Raw genomic sequence first — 17247 nt, 5'->3', positions numbered from 1 at the left:
GAATAAATCAGAGGTCAATGACTCCCAATAATCTGATTGTCTGGTCATAAGCAGTACATTGCAGGGGGCGTAAGTTATAGTTATCTCAGGTAAATATACCTGCTGAAATTTACTGGTTTAGTACGAGTGTAACCAGAGCCTAACTGGAACGTCCCTGTAAGCTTTATTTTTTTGTGTGTGTGTGTTCAGATGTTGGGATTGAACCGGATTGAAGTATAAAAGCAAAGCTGTCTTTGCCTCCGACTGTTAGATTAGCATTGGTTGCAGAACGTTAGAATTGTGGATGCACTGGCAGAGGTGTGTGTTGTGGTCTTAAGGCAGAAACTACATAGGGTGCTACAGGCCCTGAAATATGTTACATTGGTGTTTCCTAGTCCAGATATTGGAGTGTTGGTTGTCAGTCTGAATCACAGAGGTGCATGGAGCAAATCTGGTTAGGACTAAGAAGAGTTTAGCTGTGTTTTACTGATAGCAGGAGGGACTGTGGGCCATAGTGTATGCATTTTACAAAGGTGTAAGTAATTGATGTAATACGTATACCAATAGTTACTATGTACAGTGTAAATTTCACAAGGATCTTTCTTCTCCACCATTTTTGATGCAGTGACTGGACAGATGTTCTTCCTACTGCCTAGCTTTCATTGCATTTATTTTGGTTCCTTAACTCTCCCATCACCCCTTGCAGGTTCAGCCCATCCGACAGTGTGGTGACCAAGACAGAGAGATTTCGGGCAAAAAGCGAGTCACCGATACCCACGGATGAGCCCAAGCAACACAGCTCTCAGGTTTGTGAAAAGATCAATTGTTTTATTTTATATTCATTGTCAGAGGCCCTTTCAGAGGACCATGGGGCAAAGAGCAGATCCTGGGCCCAACCCCAGTGAATGAGTCCTTTTTAGGTCTCGCCTGTCGATGCGCATGCGCATCGAGCAAGGCGAGAGTATTGGCACTTATCCGCTCTTTATCCACACTGCAAGGAATCGTGGCGATTCCTTGCAGTGCACGAGAAATTTAAGCTCAATGCGCATGCGCATTGAGCTTAAATGCGCGTGCACATGCCCCCAGCCGCCTGCCTTGCCTACTCTCTCTCACAGCCTCCCCCAGCTCCGCCCCCTCACTACTTGATTGCACGGCCGCTAGGCCGTGCCTCCCCTACTCTCCTCCCCCCTCCTCCTCTCCTCCCCTGCCTGCCTGCCGCTAGCCTTGCCTACTCTCTCTCACAGCCTCCCCCAGCTCCGCCCCCTCACTACTTGATTGCACGGCCGCTAGGCCGTGCCTCCCCTACTCTCCTCCCCCCTCCTCCTCTCCTCCCCTGCCTGCCTGCCGCTAGTTTTTTACTGCATTGCTTCCGATAAAAATAACACCAAATATTTCGACTTCTCGGCCGGTTCCCTGACTTCCGTGGTCCGCATATAGCTGAGCTGGTGTGTCCGGGTGCAGCCCGGCTTCTTCCCTGAATCAGCAAACCCTCTGCTGCTGCCTGAGCCCTGCCTGCAGCCTGACTGCTGCAGCAGGCGATGCTCTGCTGGCGTCCTGCGAGAGCCCCCACCCCTCCTCCCCCCGCCATCCCTGACAGGCTCTCCCTGCTCCGCCTGCTCTGCTGCCCCGGTGCTGACAGAGCCCCCACCCCTGACGAGCTCTCCAGTCCCTCCTACTCCCGCACTGCTGCCCCCCCGTCCTGACAGAGCCCCCACCCCTGACAGCCCCCGTCCTGCTGTAGGTTCCATCACAGAAGGGACTCGTGGGGGCTTCAGAGGGAACGCAGCACTTGACACATGCGCTAAGGAGACAGGGGTCACTTGAGGTCATCTGTATCCCAGGTGCGTCAGCCAATCACGAGGGCAAGGACCTGGACATGTTTGTTCAATGATTGTCTGCTTAGTTCTGCAACCATCATATATTTTATTCCTGTAAAGTTTGTATTTTCTGTTATCCTTTCACTTGTTTAACATTTTTATTTTCTGTCCCTCGCCTCCACCAAACAAACGTAGCAGTGGGCCACCCCCTCCGATCGGAGCAGCAATTAGGATCATCTGCATGCATGAAGTTGATGATGAGGGAATTGGGTAAACCTAGGTAGTGGCTAATCTTTGTGATAATAAATCCCCCCTGCCTGGTCCTACCCTGTTTTTCCTGTAAAGTTTGTATTTTCTGTTTAAAGCGCCACATGCAGCTAAAAGCGCTTCTAGGCACTCGCGCTTGTCACCAACCACCAAAAAATCGTCACGTGCCCATTGTGCGCGTGCGTTCTTCTCTTCCAATCAGCAAACACGTATAAAACACACATTCCCAATGCCCTAGCAAGGACTGAAGTCAGACCTTGGTGTGCCCTCTACTAATGTGGGATCAGTGGGCTGTCATATAAAGGCACGGGAGATGCCCCTCGGCAAACTCTCAAACAGTGCAAAATAATCTGGCACAGCCACTCCCATGTAGAGTTTAATGTGCTTGTCAAGCGCCTACACCAAACGGCATCGAGGCGCTCTGCTGTACCAAACACTGCCAGACAGGATCTGGGAGCTACGTGTCTAGCCCGGGGATTTTCCACTAAAGAGCATTGCATTCTGCGGAATCGGTCTAATGGAAGTGCGACTAGACTACAGCTCCCACAATGCAATTCTCCAGTCTTAAAGTCAACGATCGAGGACCGGTTTTAAGGCGGACACCTGGATAATAGCAAGTTGGCAGCAATTGCAACTCCCGCGCGGACATGGTCGAAAGAAAAGGAACTGGGGGCCACGATACTAACTACTATGGGGTTAACTTAATTAGCTCAATGTAAGTGCGGATCTGGTAGCGCGGGAGCTCCCCCTTGCATTGGTACGGCCCATGTTATATGGTACATTCCTCTTTGATGGGACGCAGCGTGCAGATGGCCGCCCTCCCCAGCCCTTCATGCATATTTTTCTTCTAGCCACTACAGTTAGCCTAGCGCCGCACCATCACCCACCTCTGCAACTCCTCCCACAACACTGCCTGCTAAGTACACAGACTGTTCGCCGGTCTGTGATGCGACTGCATTTCCTCCGACAGCGCCGCAGGGAGTTGTCAGCTGCTTCAGGTTACTTTTGACAAATCAGAGGATAAAAGAAACCACCAGTTTAAGCACATGCACAAGTAACTCTACGTTACGTCTGCCTCACCATCCGTTCTTGATGCAGACAGAATAGTTGCTAAACATTATGTATGTGCTACGTACATATCTCTGCCTTATTAAAAAGAATGCCATTTTAAATAGCGCTTGTTACAGTTGTACTAATGTACCATTAGTCTAGACGTTAATTCCATTAGCACAGCTTCTGGGAGCTCGCATTCCATCATCAAAGGCATCAGCCTCGCTCTGGCCTCACTTCTCCTCCCCCCTAATTGCTCTCACTCTCCATCTCTTGCCACACGCATCAGTAGGCAGCCCACCCCCTCCCTCTCCATTTGTTTCTATGCCTACTGGTTTTGCAGCACTTGTGAAATCCTTCTGGTGGGTGATGCAAGCGAGGAACATACGTGGTGCACACTCAGCTCAGGCGCCTGGATTCCTTGCTGCTTGTGGCCTGGACGAATATATTAATTCTCCCATCTGGTAGTTATTGTTTGCTGTTCATTTTTTGGGGGGTGATGGGCTACGACACAGTGGACTTCTCTCTCTTTTTTTTTTTAAGGTATTAAATGAGAAGAAAATGTGTAGAGCAAGAATCGATCATCTAAAGGAATTTTTGCCCCAGCCGTGAACAGGAAATGCTAATTACCATACATCCCTCCAGAATCATTTGCGCACAAAACATTGTGTTTAGGAGGCTGACAGGTAATAGAGTACAGTTCGGAGTTTTGCTCCTGCTTTCTTATTGCCCATTGACACTGTGGTTTGCACACTCTGTCAATTTGTTTTTTATTCTACCACTGGGCAAAGTACCATTAGATGTGTGCTTAAAAATATCAGCAGTACTTATTCACTCGTGCATGGCTCGCTCTTGGATTTATTTTTATTGGCCATTAACTCTGTGGTTTGCGCACTCTGTCAATTTTTTATATTCTCCCATTAGGCAAAGTAACATGTGCTGTGGGCTTAAAAATATCAGCATTCGTTAATCACTCGTGCATGGCTTACTTTTTTTATCACTTGTGTTTTTTGTTTCTCTCTCTCTCTCTCTCTCTCTCTCTCTCTCTCTCTCTCTCTCTCTCTCTCGACACCCTCACTCTCACTCATCCTCGCTCACCCTCAACACCTCACACTCACTCACTCACCCTCAACACCTCACCCTCAACACGTCACTCACCCTCACTCTCACTCATCCTCACTCAACCACCCTCAACCTCACTCATCCTCAACCCCTCACCCTCAACCCCTCACCCTCAACACCTCACCCTCAACCCCTCACCCTCAATACCTCACCCTCAACACCTCACCCTCACTCACTCACCCTCAACGCCTCACCCTCAACCCCTCACTCACCCTCACTCTCACTCACCCTCACTCACCCTCACTCACCCTCACTCACCCTCACTCACCCTCACTCACCCTCAACCCCTCACTCACACTCACTCATCCTCACTCACCCTCAAACCCTCACCCTCACCCACCCGCAAACCCTCACCCTAACTCACACTCACCCTCACCTTCACCCTCACTCACCCTCACTCACCCTCACTCTCACTCACCCTCAACCCCTCACTCACCCTCAACCCCTCACTCACCCTCAACCCCTCACTCACCCTCACTCACCCTCACTCACCCTCACACACCCTCACCCTCACTCACCCTCAACCCCTCACCCTCACACAGTGCAATAGGTCTCAGAGCATTTGAGTTACAGCTTTTAGAATTGTTTATGGCTTTTTTTATTTGTAATTCTTTAGCATTGATAAAGATTTACAAAAAAAAACCATAAACAATTCTAAAAGCACTAACTCTAATGCTGCGAGACCTATTGCATTTCCAATGCTTGTTGTAATTATCAACTTAATAGTCTGTACCCCCGCCTACCCAACCCTGTAATGAAATTAAGAGCATTCAGGTGGGCCTAATCAACGCCAGATCACTGGTGTGCCACACGGCTGAGGTCTTTGACCTACTAGCAGAAAATGATTTTGATCTACTCTTTGTCACCGAGACCTGGATGACCGACTCCTGCTCACCGGTAGTCGAGTTAGCTATCCCTCGTGGTTTCAGGATCTGCAGAGCAGATCGCAGAGCAGATGTGGGAAGAGGTGGAGGGGTTGCCGTGATCTATCGGGATCACTGGACTCTCACCTGCGAACATCTGGATGAAATGAAAGAGGCAGAACTTCTCCATTTTTGTTTGGAGCTTAGTCCGCATTTTACCTTAGGTGGCACGTTAGTGTACCGTCCCCCAGGCTATGTTGGAAACTTTATTGGATCCCTGGAGGAGGTTATCGTGCCACGAGCTTTACGGTTCTCCCGTTATCTACTGCTGGGCGATTTTAACATTCATGTGGATTCCGAGAATACCACTGAAGCTACTCGTCTCAGTGAGACTTTTAGCATGGCTCACCTCTCTCAATGGGTGGATGCCCCCACACATGCGGGAGGTCACGTTCTTGACTTGGTATGTACCAACTTTGACATCAGTCTGTCCCCCCCGATGCTTATGTTGTGGTCCGACCACTGCCTGATTAAGTTCGCTTGGCAGTTAGATGAGGATCTGAGGAAAACTCCTTCTCTGGTACATCGCCCACGGATTAATCTGGTGTCCCTATCTGAGTCCCTCTCCGACACCCGTCCGGTTCCAATGATGGAGTCGGAAGCGACGGTTGACGCATTCAATCTTTGGATAGCGAATGGTGCCGCTGCCTCCACTAATGTGGGGGGTGTCCGTCGGATGCGATCAAGACCCTCACAACCATGGTTCACGCATGCTCTGCGGGAACAGAAGTTGGTCTGTAAGAAATTAGAGCGAGTCTGGAGACAAGCTTACCTGCCAGCCGAAAAGAAGTCTTTACGTGCAGCTCAAAAGGACTATTACGCTGCGATTAAGACAGCTAAAAGCAGGTATTATTCGGACAGAATCGAGAAGGCGGATAACAACAGTAAAGAGATCTTCTCAATCGTCCAAAATTTTCTATCTCCATGTGCTGCCCAACCCCGGCTCCCCTCTTCCGCTCAATGGTGTGAAGAATTGTCTTGTTACTTTACGGACCAAATTTCAAAAATTCAACTGGACTTAGAAGTGGCTCAAAAGTCCTCAAAGATTCCATCTGCCCTTTTATTATCGGATAGACGATGTTTAGAGGATCAGTTTGTTGCTTTCCTGCCGGCCTCGGAATCGGACATACGGCAAATCCTGGCAGCGTTAAAGTCCGGATCTCCTTCAGACCCCTGCCCAGCCAGGGTTTTGGGAGGGATAGCGGATATTATTAATCAAGAGGTGACTCAAATCATCAACCTCTCCCTTTCCACGGCCTTGATTCCGAGAAGTTGGAAGGAGGCAAAACTGCTCCCTCTGTTAAAAAAGGCTGGTCTAGACCCAGCAATGCCATTGAGCTATCGGCCCATCTCACTGTTGCCAGCTCTGGCGAAGGTGTGCGAGAAGGTGGCTTTCAAACAGCTGGATAGTTTCATTGAGTCCTCCCACGCCCTACACCCTGCCCAGTCAGGGTTCAGAGCGGCTTACAGTACCGAGACAGCACTAGTCGAGGTCTCGGAGGCAGTTCGAGAGTGCGTGGACGGGGGTGGCAGAGCGGTCCTGATTCTATTGGACCTCTCTGCCGCCTTCGATACGGTGCCCCATGCCTTGCTTATTGCAAGACTGCGAGCCGTCGGCATTTCAGGGTTGGCCCTTGATTGGTTGTCATCGTTTTTGAGCGATAGAACTCCGCAGGTCTGGATGCCCCCCTACTCTTCGGCCCCGAAGAGACTGACAACTGGAGTTCCGCAGGGTTCTACGTTAAGCCCTTTATTGTTTAACGTCTATATGACCCCTCTACTTTATCTGGCGGAACAGCTGGGAGCCAAGATAATAGCCTACGCAGATGACACACAGCTGTTATTCACCTGTCCTAAGGGTGTGTCTGATCCATCAGCAGTCCAGCATTGTTTGTCGGAAGTATTTCGGTGGCTTGCACAAGTCCAACTTAAGTGCAACGAAGACAAGTCCGAGGTCCTGTTCTTTGGCTCTTTTCCTGACAACTTCAAGGACCAGATTTGGCCCCCGGACCTGCCCTGCCCTAGTGCGATGGGAGGCCCAGCTAAGAACTTGGGGGTCTTGTTCGGTCAGGATCTGAAGTTCTCGGATCATATTAAAAAATTGACCGGCATCTGATTTGGTACCTTGCGAGCCTTGAGAAGATTTTTCCCTCTTCTTCCCAGGGCAGCCAAGGAGACTGTTCTTCGAGCCCTGATTTTATCTCGGCTCGATTACGCTAATGCCTTATTTAGTGGCCTACCTGCGTACATGGTTCATCGCCTTCAGGTGATACAAAACGCTGCAGTACGTCTGCTTTTCTCTCTCCCCAGGAGGTCGAGCGTGCGGAGCCACTTACGAAGTCTGCATTGGCTCCCAGTGCCACACCGAATCTTGTTTAAAATTCTTGTGTTGGCATTCAGAGCAGCTCATGGCCAGGGACCGACGTATTTGCAGAAACGGTTTTCATTCTATACTCCCAACCGTGCCCTACGATCGCCCAATCAATGCCAATTGGCCATTCCCAAATACAAATACGCCCGATTGGGCGGCCAATCAATTTCAGTTAAGGCAGCTTCTGCTTGGAATGCCCTCCCCTTGTTCCTTAGAGCCTCTCCGACCATTACTGTTTTTAAGAAAGAACTTAAGACTTATCTGTTTAATGCTCCACTCTAACAGATCGATCTGGTTTTGATCCATCACTCCTGCTGTCAAATCACTCACCGCGCCAGGATACCCCGTGGTAATAGAGCGCGCTATAAAAGTTTTAATAAACATAAACATAAACAGTTGTAGTGATACTGATAGATCAACGGTGTTTGGGATCACATGAATGTCCGCATTTGTTTCCAGATTGCTACTATTTTGTAATGGAACATTTGGAGTTTGTGCTTGTGCTAGCATTCCCATTGACGAGCGTCTTGCTTGATCTAATTCATAGGATACTCGTCGGTCGATCAACATTACCGTTTGGTCGATGGTTTGATTCACTTTGGTGCTGAAACGGTCGATGGGGCCGACGGTTGTGGCCGTGTTTTTTAAGGTTTTGCTCCTAGAGCCTCTGGTAGTCATTGTATACTGATGAACAGGGGTGACAGTAGAATGAGCTTGGTTTACATTAAGGACATGGATGACGTGTGTTCACAGAGTTACTTACTGATCGGGGTCTTGCCTTATGATGGTTCTTGGGGGGGTGGGCCCAGCCCAGTCTCCTCCGGTCTGTGACGGGCTAGGACGGGCCCACCCTTCGCCCAGGCTTCGCCCAGCATCCCGCGAGAGGGAACGTTGACGCCCTTTATGCGCCTCCTGGCGCGGCGTGGAAGGGGTGTGGCTGGAGACCTCGAGGGCTGCCGGGAGTTGTAGGCAGCCCCTCGCCTCGCTCCACTCGGCGGTCCCGCTGTCGGATTTTAGGAAACAGCAGGACGGTGGGAGGTAGGCGGTGGGGGGTCTCTACAGCCAGTGGGTCTGTAAGAATGATGAAGCCTTCTCCTTTGGCAGTAAGCAAGTCAACAGCGGTGAACGGGTCTCACGGAGCAGCGTTATCGCATGCATATGAAAGCACGTTGAAAGGTGGGTTCAGAATACAAGTTGTACTAATACCTGTTTCACTTGATAAAACTGTGGTTGCTGTATAATCTAGGTCCAGTACAGGGTGTAAATGACTGACCTGTCTCTTACTATTTAAACGTGCACCATTAGAGAACTATCACTCGATACATTCTTAATGATGCGGTGTCATGAGATTTATTTCCAAGCCTTTCCATGCTGAAGAAATATACGAATTGAGTTTTGAATAGACTTTATCGCATTTTAAGTGATGGTAGTTGTATGATTCACTTAGCAAACCTTTTCAGGGCTCGGCTCGTGCTCTGAGATCCGAGCCAGATCCTTGACTCGGCTCTGCCTGTTAATTTGTTGGCTCGCCTGTCTCTATTGGACCCAGCTGCCAAGTTTCTCCAGGCAAGCAACTAGTTTTGGACTTTTAGCCAATGGGATCGTGAGCGCGCAATAAACCGCATCTTCATGTTCATAGCCGTGTTTGTGACACTCCAGTCAGTTTCAGGCACATTTGGGCTTTAAGGGGCGTTGGGTTTAAGTCTCCGCAGGCGACTGTAAGTTAATGTAACTGTTCTATTAGTCCTGTGTGACTAATAGTTTATCCGATATTTTGCCAGTCAATGGCCAATTTGAGGTGTTTCTTTGACCTTCCCTCTGCTGCTAGGCGCTTTGGTTTAAGTTGGTCTGGTCCTTAGTAAACCCGTTCCCATCACGCTCATCCATGGGGAGAGTACTGATTAGATGCGTCACAAGTGTGGCTTTTACGCAGTGTCCTTCAGGCCGTCCCTAACATCTGCTTCTCTACAGAAGACCTCGTTAAGTCTGCAATAAACAGCACCTTTTAGATATCGGAGGCTCGTCGTAGAACAAGGGGTGCATGTGGTGGGTCCCTGCACATTCTTCAGGAGTAACCTGAGGCTCATGATTGTGGCATGTAGATTAGTCTCAATGCAACTTCCGGGTTCATAACATAGGTGTGTAAAACTCACACAATTTGCTGTTGCAAAATTAAGTACAAATCTGCAAGGTACATAAAAATGTTTCGTTTTCACAAGTTTCATTTGAACTTGACATGCTTCTCCTTGGGTAGTGCTAAACACATGCTGCAAACAAACTTATTTTCTGGTTATACGTTTTTAAAGGCAAAGATGTTGCAGGTGGAATTGCACCACGTGGTGGAATGCCATAATTTAGCACTTGGTGAATTCGTAAAAGATTAGAGTTGTATTGAATATCATCAGGGCCTTGTTCCTTATTCCAACTAGTGTACCTTGTTCCTTATGCCAACTAGTGTACGTTGTTATAACTTGCAGGTAGCGATCTGTCTTTGGGTAAAACTCGTATGTAAAACAATCCAGGGTGATTTCCTCATCACTTGTTTGCAGCGCAAAAGCTGAACCTTGGCTAGAGCGCTCTGTGTAGGGTAGGAGGTGGCACCTGTCATGGCTGCTACAGGCCAGATGAACTAGAAATGTAATTTGAAGAAGTCTTTCTAACTTCTCAATGATTACATTACCAATCTGTTGTGTTCATTTTTTTTCCAGGCTCAGTTTGACGACATCCTGGCGCTGTCCCACTCGAAGCTGGTCGTCGTAGACTTCACGGCGTCTTGGTGCGGGCCATGCAGAACGATCGCACCTGTGTTTCAGGTAAGTAAGCCCCTCTTTAATGCTATATATTAGGACCCAGTTATCAAGGCATCCCCTGCCTTGTAAAGGACTTCAAATCGGTCTGGCTTTGTGTCCTGCTGAATCTGATGGGGAGCCTGACCTCCCTGTGGCATCACCAGTCCACATAAATGGGATCAGCAGCCCTACAATCCACTGCACTTGGTGGAGCCGCAGTGGGTAGCGAAGGGTTGCCCACAAGGTACTCCCAAGTCTGCCTGGCTCTCCTGCTATGGAGGACATGCCCGGGACAAGGGTGGGCCTGTCTGTGGCTGGGCTAGACCACCCCACTTGCTTCCTATAATCAAGAGAAGAGGGTTCCTGATTCGAATATAGGCAGGTGGTCGGGGGAATATCGTGGAACCAGAAAAACAGGTGGCGATCTGCCCCCCTCTTAAGGTGTTTTCTCTAGTTTCTCCTCACTTGCTTCATCTGAAAGGCATTGTAACTCTTTAGACAGTGGCTCCTCTCGGCTCGAACGCTAAAGGGTTTACCCCATCACAGTAAAGCAGGCATTAAAGTGCTGAAGTTTATAAACTTTTATAGGAGGACCCTGGGTTGCTTGGGAGCACATTTGAGCAGCATGTGAATTTTGTAAAGCATTTCCTTTCTGCCTCCGCATTTCAGTGGCACCAACATTTGAACATGTATTACTTCAGTGCACACAAGTTCTTTTTAGGTCTGGTGAGCTCTTTCTTTGCCTTACACCAAACAAACCTTGTTAGCTGACTGGATTCGTTCCTCACTGATGCAGCAGCCTTTGCATGTGCTCGAAATGTTAAGGGCAGCATCTCTTGGCTCCTCTCACTAGTGAAATGCCCTGGCTGTAAACCCCAGACTTCACAGGGGGTGCAGACTGGATGAGACAAACGGGTTTCTACAAGTGAGAACGTGTACAGACTGTTTTTGTTACAGGCAGTCTTCGTTTTCGATAGTACCCACAACTAGGGGAAAGCACTTTGCCAAAACCTCGTTTTTCCGATGACCTTACTGATATCACTTCAGTGATATGCTCAAAATCACAGGATGTTGTTGAGACAACAGCTGAGACTCAACACTTTATTCCCCGGGCCTGATGTCGGCTGTTCTGTCCGATGACCACAGCAACACACCCTCCTTCCCCTACGACCACCACCTTCTCCAATCAAATTAAGCATACAAAGCACACCTTTCTGAGACCTTTCCTATAGCGCAGCATCCTCCTACTTAAGTTAAGAGGTCCCAGTATGCAACGCTTCGACTGGATGCAGTTGGAACCAGCGAACAAGCATCATCAAGGAGAAACTGCATAGCTTTAGCCATAACTAGTTTTGCATTGCCATTGATTGTTAGTTGTAACTAGTGATTGAGTTTACACTTTTTGGGATTTTAAAGACTGCCTATGTCTCACTGCAGTGCCACCATACACAACTTTACACCACTGTGCTCTCCATCACCAAATTACTATACACCTTTCCACTGCACATCATACCACATTTGCACTACACAAATTCACACCACCATTACACACCTAACCATTACATCCACACAAACCTCCACTCTATAACACAAGCTTAAAAGACATTGCCATTTACGTCAATAGCTCTTAACTCAAATGCAAGACCTATTGCGTTGCTAATGTTTGTTTCAGTGGATAACCTGCTGCTTGCCTACTCGTCCAGTGAGTTTTGGTCCACAGCGCTTTCAGTTTTGAAGTGCCTGTCATGACCTGACAGAAAGACGACGGACAAGGCGACAGGACAGTAGGGACAGCAGACACTAGGACCCTGTGGGTCGTGAGGGAGGTGACCAGGTCACCGGACACCACATCCGGTCAGGGGACAGGAAGAACACAGATTCGACCAGGGCGACCAAGGAGAAGGACGTGCATGTAACCAGCTGTATATAATATCGAAATAAAGAAGCGTGATTGCACCTACCTGTGTCCGTGAGTGATTGCGCTGCGCAGTGCCAACCTCGTAGACACGACAGTGCCTGCCCCCCCCCCTCGCCCCAACACACACTATACAAACATCAGTCTTGATTTTAACCGTTCACACAAAGCGGTTGTAGTAACAAGTAAAGGAATGGCAAACTTCATTAACATTAACCTAATGTAATGTACGCCGGTAACTGCATCTGAACTTGTGGCATTCTACAGGTGCAGATGGTGACTCCTGGAGTCGTGGTTTGCTTGGCTGGGTGCGCAAAAGGCTTGGCATTCCCGAAAAACTGTCATTTCAATTAGAACTGCGTCTACCATTAAACTAATGTGCTGGAATTATATTGTCGTGTCTTCCTAACAGGTGTTGGCCGAAAGATACAGAATAGAAGCAATGCCCACCTTCATTTTCATCAAGGATTTTAAGAAGGTATGTGTGGATTTCTGCTTTTCTATCACAATTTGAAGGTCTCTAAACAGCAAATGAAGATCCCTGCTATCAACTGAAACATGTGTTTCTTGTAGAAAACTGGAATTAAGTGCCACACAATAAGCAATGGAAACTAAAATACCTGTAGTGTGGTTTCTGACTCTTCAGCTCTAACTTTGGCTAGAGACCAACTAAGCTTCTTGGACCTTCATGGCATCAGCATTTTACGAACTGCTCCCTTTACGTCCATGGTGCTGGAAATGGACGGGCGGGGGGGGGGGGGGGGGGGGTGTATTATGTAAATTGGAGGTCCCTTTCCGCTAATTTGAGTCCATGGGTAGTTCAGAGGCCGCTGGGTGTGGCCGATTATGCAAAGAAGCTGCTTTCTTTCACTGGGAGAACCACAATTGTGTGGGGTTTTTGGGGGGAGGGGGGGGGGGGGTTACTTTTTTCCCGTGAGGGATTGTAATATGGTATTCTCTAAAGAAAATTGCCCACTCACTCCCTGGCTGAAGTGAGCTGCTAAGAGCACTGTTAATCTTTTAATAGTATCGCAAGGGTTTTCATACTCCAGTTTACTCTTAACATTTGAGACCTGTTTTGTCCTGTCCTTGAGTTGTGATGTTGGTGTCTACAATAGCTTATTATCTCACACCTATTTTTTTTTTTTTTTTTTTTTTAGGTTGCTACAGTGAAAGGAGCGAACGAGGCTGCAATCAAAGCAAAACTGAGAGCACTTTGCTGATTTTAACACATTTGTTGTTTTGCACTGTGGACATCTGTTTTGTTCTGTTCTAGGACCACAGCAGATTTGACATTGTTGGAACTCGCATATTATATTTATTAACTTTTATTTATATTAATAAACCAGTGGTATAGCAGGCCCTTTTTAAGGGGCTGATTATTTAGGCATTAATTTATTTTTCTAATAAAAATATTTCACTTAAATCCCTTTCATCTACTTGATTTCATCAGTGATATTTGTGTGTGTGGAGGGGGCTTGGTAAAATTTGCTCTCCCTTTATTGTGAAGAGGGCACTTTACCAGAAGTGAGCAGCAGTCTGCTTGACAGGCCTTTTATTCCCACTGAACATTCCTCGGTGCTCTGGAGCCCTTGGGCTTGTTTTTGAGAGTCCTGGTGCCTCTAACTCCCCAGCTTCCTGAGGCTAATTGGAACAGGCAAGGTCAGGCTTGAAGAGGGAGTGTAAAGGTAGAGCTCTGCGACCAGAGTGACAGTCTCCTTGTGGAATCTCTCCTTTTAAGGGAGCAGCGCTACTTGGAGCTTGTTTGCCAGGGCTGCTTTTGGTTTCCCGGACTGGCCCTGGCAAGCGTTGTTACGAATTTGGATCCTAAATGGGTATTCTGTAATGGTCCAGGCACATGGAAGGAGTGGCAAGCTAGGGACAGTTTCAAGCTAGTGGATACACGCAACTGGCCTTTAGCCCAGGTTTGGCTCTTTAAGCTTGGAGAATCCAATTGCACTCCTGTAGGAGAAACTGTTGCCTACCCCCCCCCTCTCCATGGGGGCTCTGGTCCTGAACCCCTTCATCATTCTCATTTCAACTACTAGCACCAACCCAACCTTGCAAATAGAGGGCTAATGTTAACCATGGTGCTACCATGCAGTTATTTTAGTGCTAACCCATGCAATAAGACCACTGCCCACAACATTACAGGTCACGTGTAGTGACATGAACACCACACACTGGTGTCCCTGTTCTCATTCGAGTTGTAGAATGATTCAAGCTGAACTATTAACAGGGAAAACAGATTTGCTTTGGAACATAAATCAAAAGTTAATTTAAGCTTTCAGTGAATTAAGAAACAGTCATATAAATTATCACTGATTTCTGTTCTAAGCAATATGCTTGTTGTAAACTTTAAACTAGCACAGTAAAGCAATGGTTTTGTCTTGCAGAACAAATGGGCCTCCACATGCAGTGCGGTGGATTGTAAGCAACAGCAAGTGTTATCTAGAACTGCTGATTTTCAAAGAACCAAAAAAACTACAAAATCAGTATTGGGCAAAGAAGGATTTCTTTTGTGTTCTTCCTGGGTAGAAGTCCTTTTTCTGGACAGACTGCATTCTGTCTCTGAAAGTGAGGAGCGCCAAAAGCAAAGTGGGCTGAACTTTGCTCTACAATGTACTACACCTCTGACACTGTGAGGAGACCAGTATAGAGAGGAATCTTATCATCCCCTGTCCCCAAGCAAGCGCACAAAATGCAGGGGCAAACACTGGTGGAGAATGAGATGGACTAGTAGGGTGCTGAAGAAAGAAACCTAAAGAGCGAGCATGGTGGGTAAAGGCTAGTTGTAGTTGGGGGTTCACCTGGTTTAATGACTGGAGTGGCAACATGACCAGGTATTGGTGTGACCAGAGTAATCCTTTGGATTGGGACTAAGGGGGTCATTAGGATGGTAGGTGGACATTGTTAGCCCACCATCCTATCATGAAATGGGACCACCCGCCATAAGGGTGGTCTCCCGTGGGCTGTTAGGATGCACACCCCCAACAGTGGCAGGCACATCCTGCATTCCTGACATTGTGGCGGGCGGTGCACTTGGCACCGTCCACCACAATGCCAGGAAGGCATGTAGTGCACTTCCATGCACAACATGGAACTGCAGGGGGTACCATATGTACCCCCAGAGTCCCTGGGGGCCTGCAACGGGCCCCTGCAAGTAATTCCCGCATGCCTTTCTGTGGAGGCAATGCCGCCACGGAATGGCATGTTTTTGCCCCATAGTAATATGGCTGGCAGTGTCTAACAGACACCGTCGGCATATTAAACTCTTTTCTGCCTGTTCGACTTGTTGACCAGGCGGAAAAGTGGCCGACGGTCTTTCTGATGGAGCAAGGATTCGCACGTAATGCGACTTGCTTGAATTCAAGAACCTCGCATAATCTATAACATTATTAATCAACCTGTTCCGTTATTAATATTGCACTGTCACACTACACACAGGTGTCCCAGAGACGCTTGCTTCTGTGTTTTCTAATCCTAACAAAGCTTGCACACTGACAGGTCGCTGCTATGCGGGATTTCAGTCTGCGCAAGCGTCGGTCATACCCATGTGATGTGACTCGCTCGTAGTTCTGGAGGGATTTTTTTTGCACATGCGCATTATTGCAAACATGGCCGCTTTGTTTTTAACATGCATCTTGCTTGCTGCCGCTGCTTTGGCACAGCTGTCTATTTCTGCCTAAATCCTAATGCTATAGATGTAGTATAGCCAATCACGGTATACAGTGTAATCATTTTTTTTTCGGTGTTTCTAATTTGTTTTCGCTTACTTCTCATGTACCGTGTATTTGTGGGCCTGGGGAAGGGGAGCCACTCCATCTTTGAAACCCATGTCACCCTAATCACGTGATGAGGGAGAAAACTAATTGCGCAGGAGTGGAACTAAGCCAGTTGGCTTCCGAAGCTGAGATGTGCCTGGGAAAGTGACCCTTGCTCCAGGAGACGATTTCAGCTGTAACTGAAACAATGTTTATATTTTGTGTCTTATTGTACTATACCTTCCAAATGCCATGGGAACTGGAATGTAAGGGGTGGGTTCGGAATATTACATATTAATTATGAGAACACCGAATTCTAGGTGGTGACAATGACTTAACCACCTCTCTTGTCCAATCCAAAGTTGGGGATCCTGTCATTTGCAACATTTGTGGGTGGCCCACGGACCCGAAAACAGTATAACTAGCCTAGTTTTATATAGAGAAATTGTCCGAGTAGCTGACCTGTCACCGACCCTACGAACTCTATAGGTGATTGATACAGAGAGCTGCGGAGCAATCTGTCCGTAATTTCCACAAACTCCAAGGGGTGGAATAGTTTTAAGTGTTGGCGAAGCACTTTGCTGGGAGATTCGAGAACCCAATCGGGGTTATTGGCAGATTCCATGCAGAGCGGGAGTAGCGCAGGCGTTGCATCCGAAGCTGCAGGTGTTGGTCGTACCCTTTGATGAGCCCAGTCCTGATCCAAATCCTGAGTGGGTATCCTGTCTTGATGGTCCATGAGCTGTACCTGCTCGCCTACTGGCATCCTAAGTCCTAGAGGGTCCTTGTCCTCGCCTTTTCCCAACTGACCCATGGCCAGGGTTAGTCCTCATTCCCATCCTAGGTAAATGTATATCTGTGGGTGTTCGTCTATCTTTACTTTTTCCTTTTCTCCTTTTGAATAAAGCATCATTGTGAGGTAATATGAATTTTTTATGGTCAATTGTGTCCCCTAACGTGAACCCCCACCGTCTCCATGTACGAGCTTAAAGTGCATGTAACTTCCCTCCTCGACCAGTTATGAAGACGCAAATACATTTGCGTCCAACGTTAACATGTCCTCTGTCAGATCCACCATGAATGGATCGATAAGTCAGTTCCTAAGTATGCCTTGCCAACGTCTTTTCATGGTGCACTTTCACGTTTTCCTAGCCCTGCAGAGCTAGGCCCTGATTTCTGCCATCGAGTCCTTTCTGCTCTCTGCCTCCTGAACGCTGCAACGTGGGATACATCCCTGACCTCTGTCCTAC

At 47.9% G+C, this 17247-nt stretch overlaps 1 pseudogene; it reads left to right on the top strand.

Annotated features, from left to right (window-relative positions):
* Positions 1-685: 685 nt before the first annotated feature.
* On the top strand, positions 686-13536 carry LOC147659257 (thioredoxin-like; annotated as a pseudogene).
* Positions 13537-17247: the final 3711 nt, after the last annotated feature.

This window comes from Lissotriton vulgaris, unplaced genomic scaffold (genome assembly GCF_964263255.1).
Source record: "Lissotriton vulgaris unplaced genomic scaffold, aLisVul1.2 SCAFFOLD_1282, whole genome shotgun sequence".
Taxonomy (NCBI): Eukaryota; Metazoa; Chordata; class Amphibia; order Caudata; family Salamandridae; genus Lissotriton; species Lissotriton vulgaris.
Note: the sequence above shows the minus strand (reverse complement) of the source record. Positions and strands in the feature narration are given on the sequence as shown.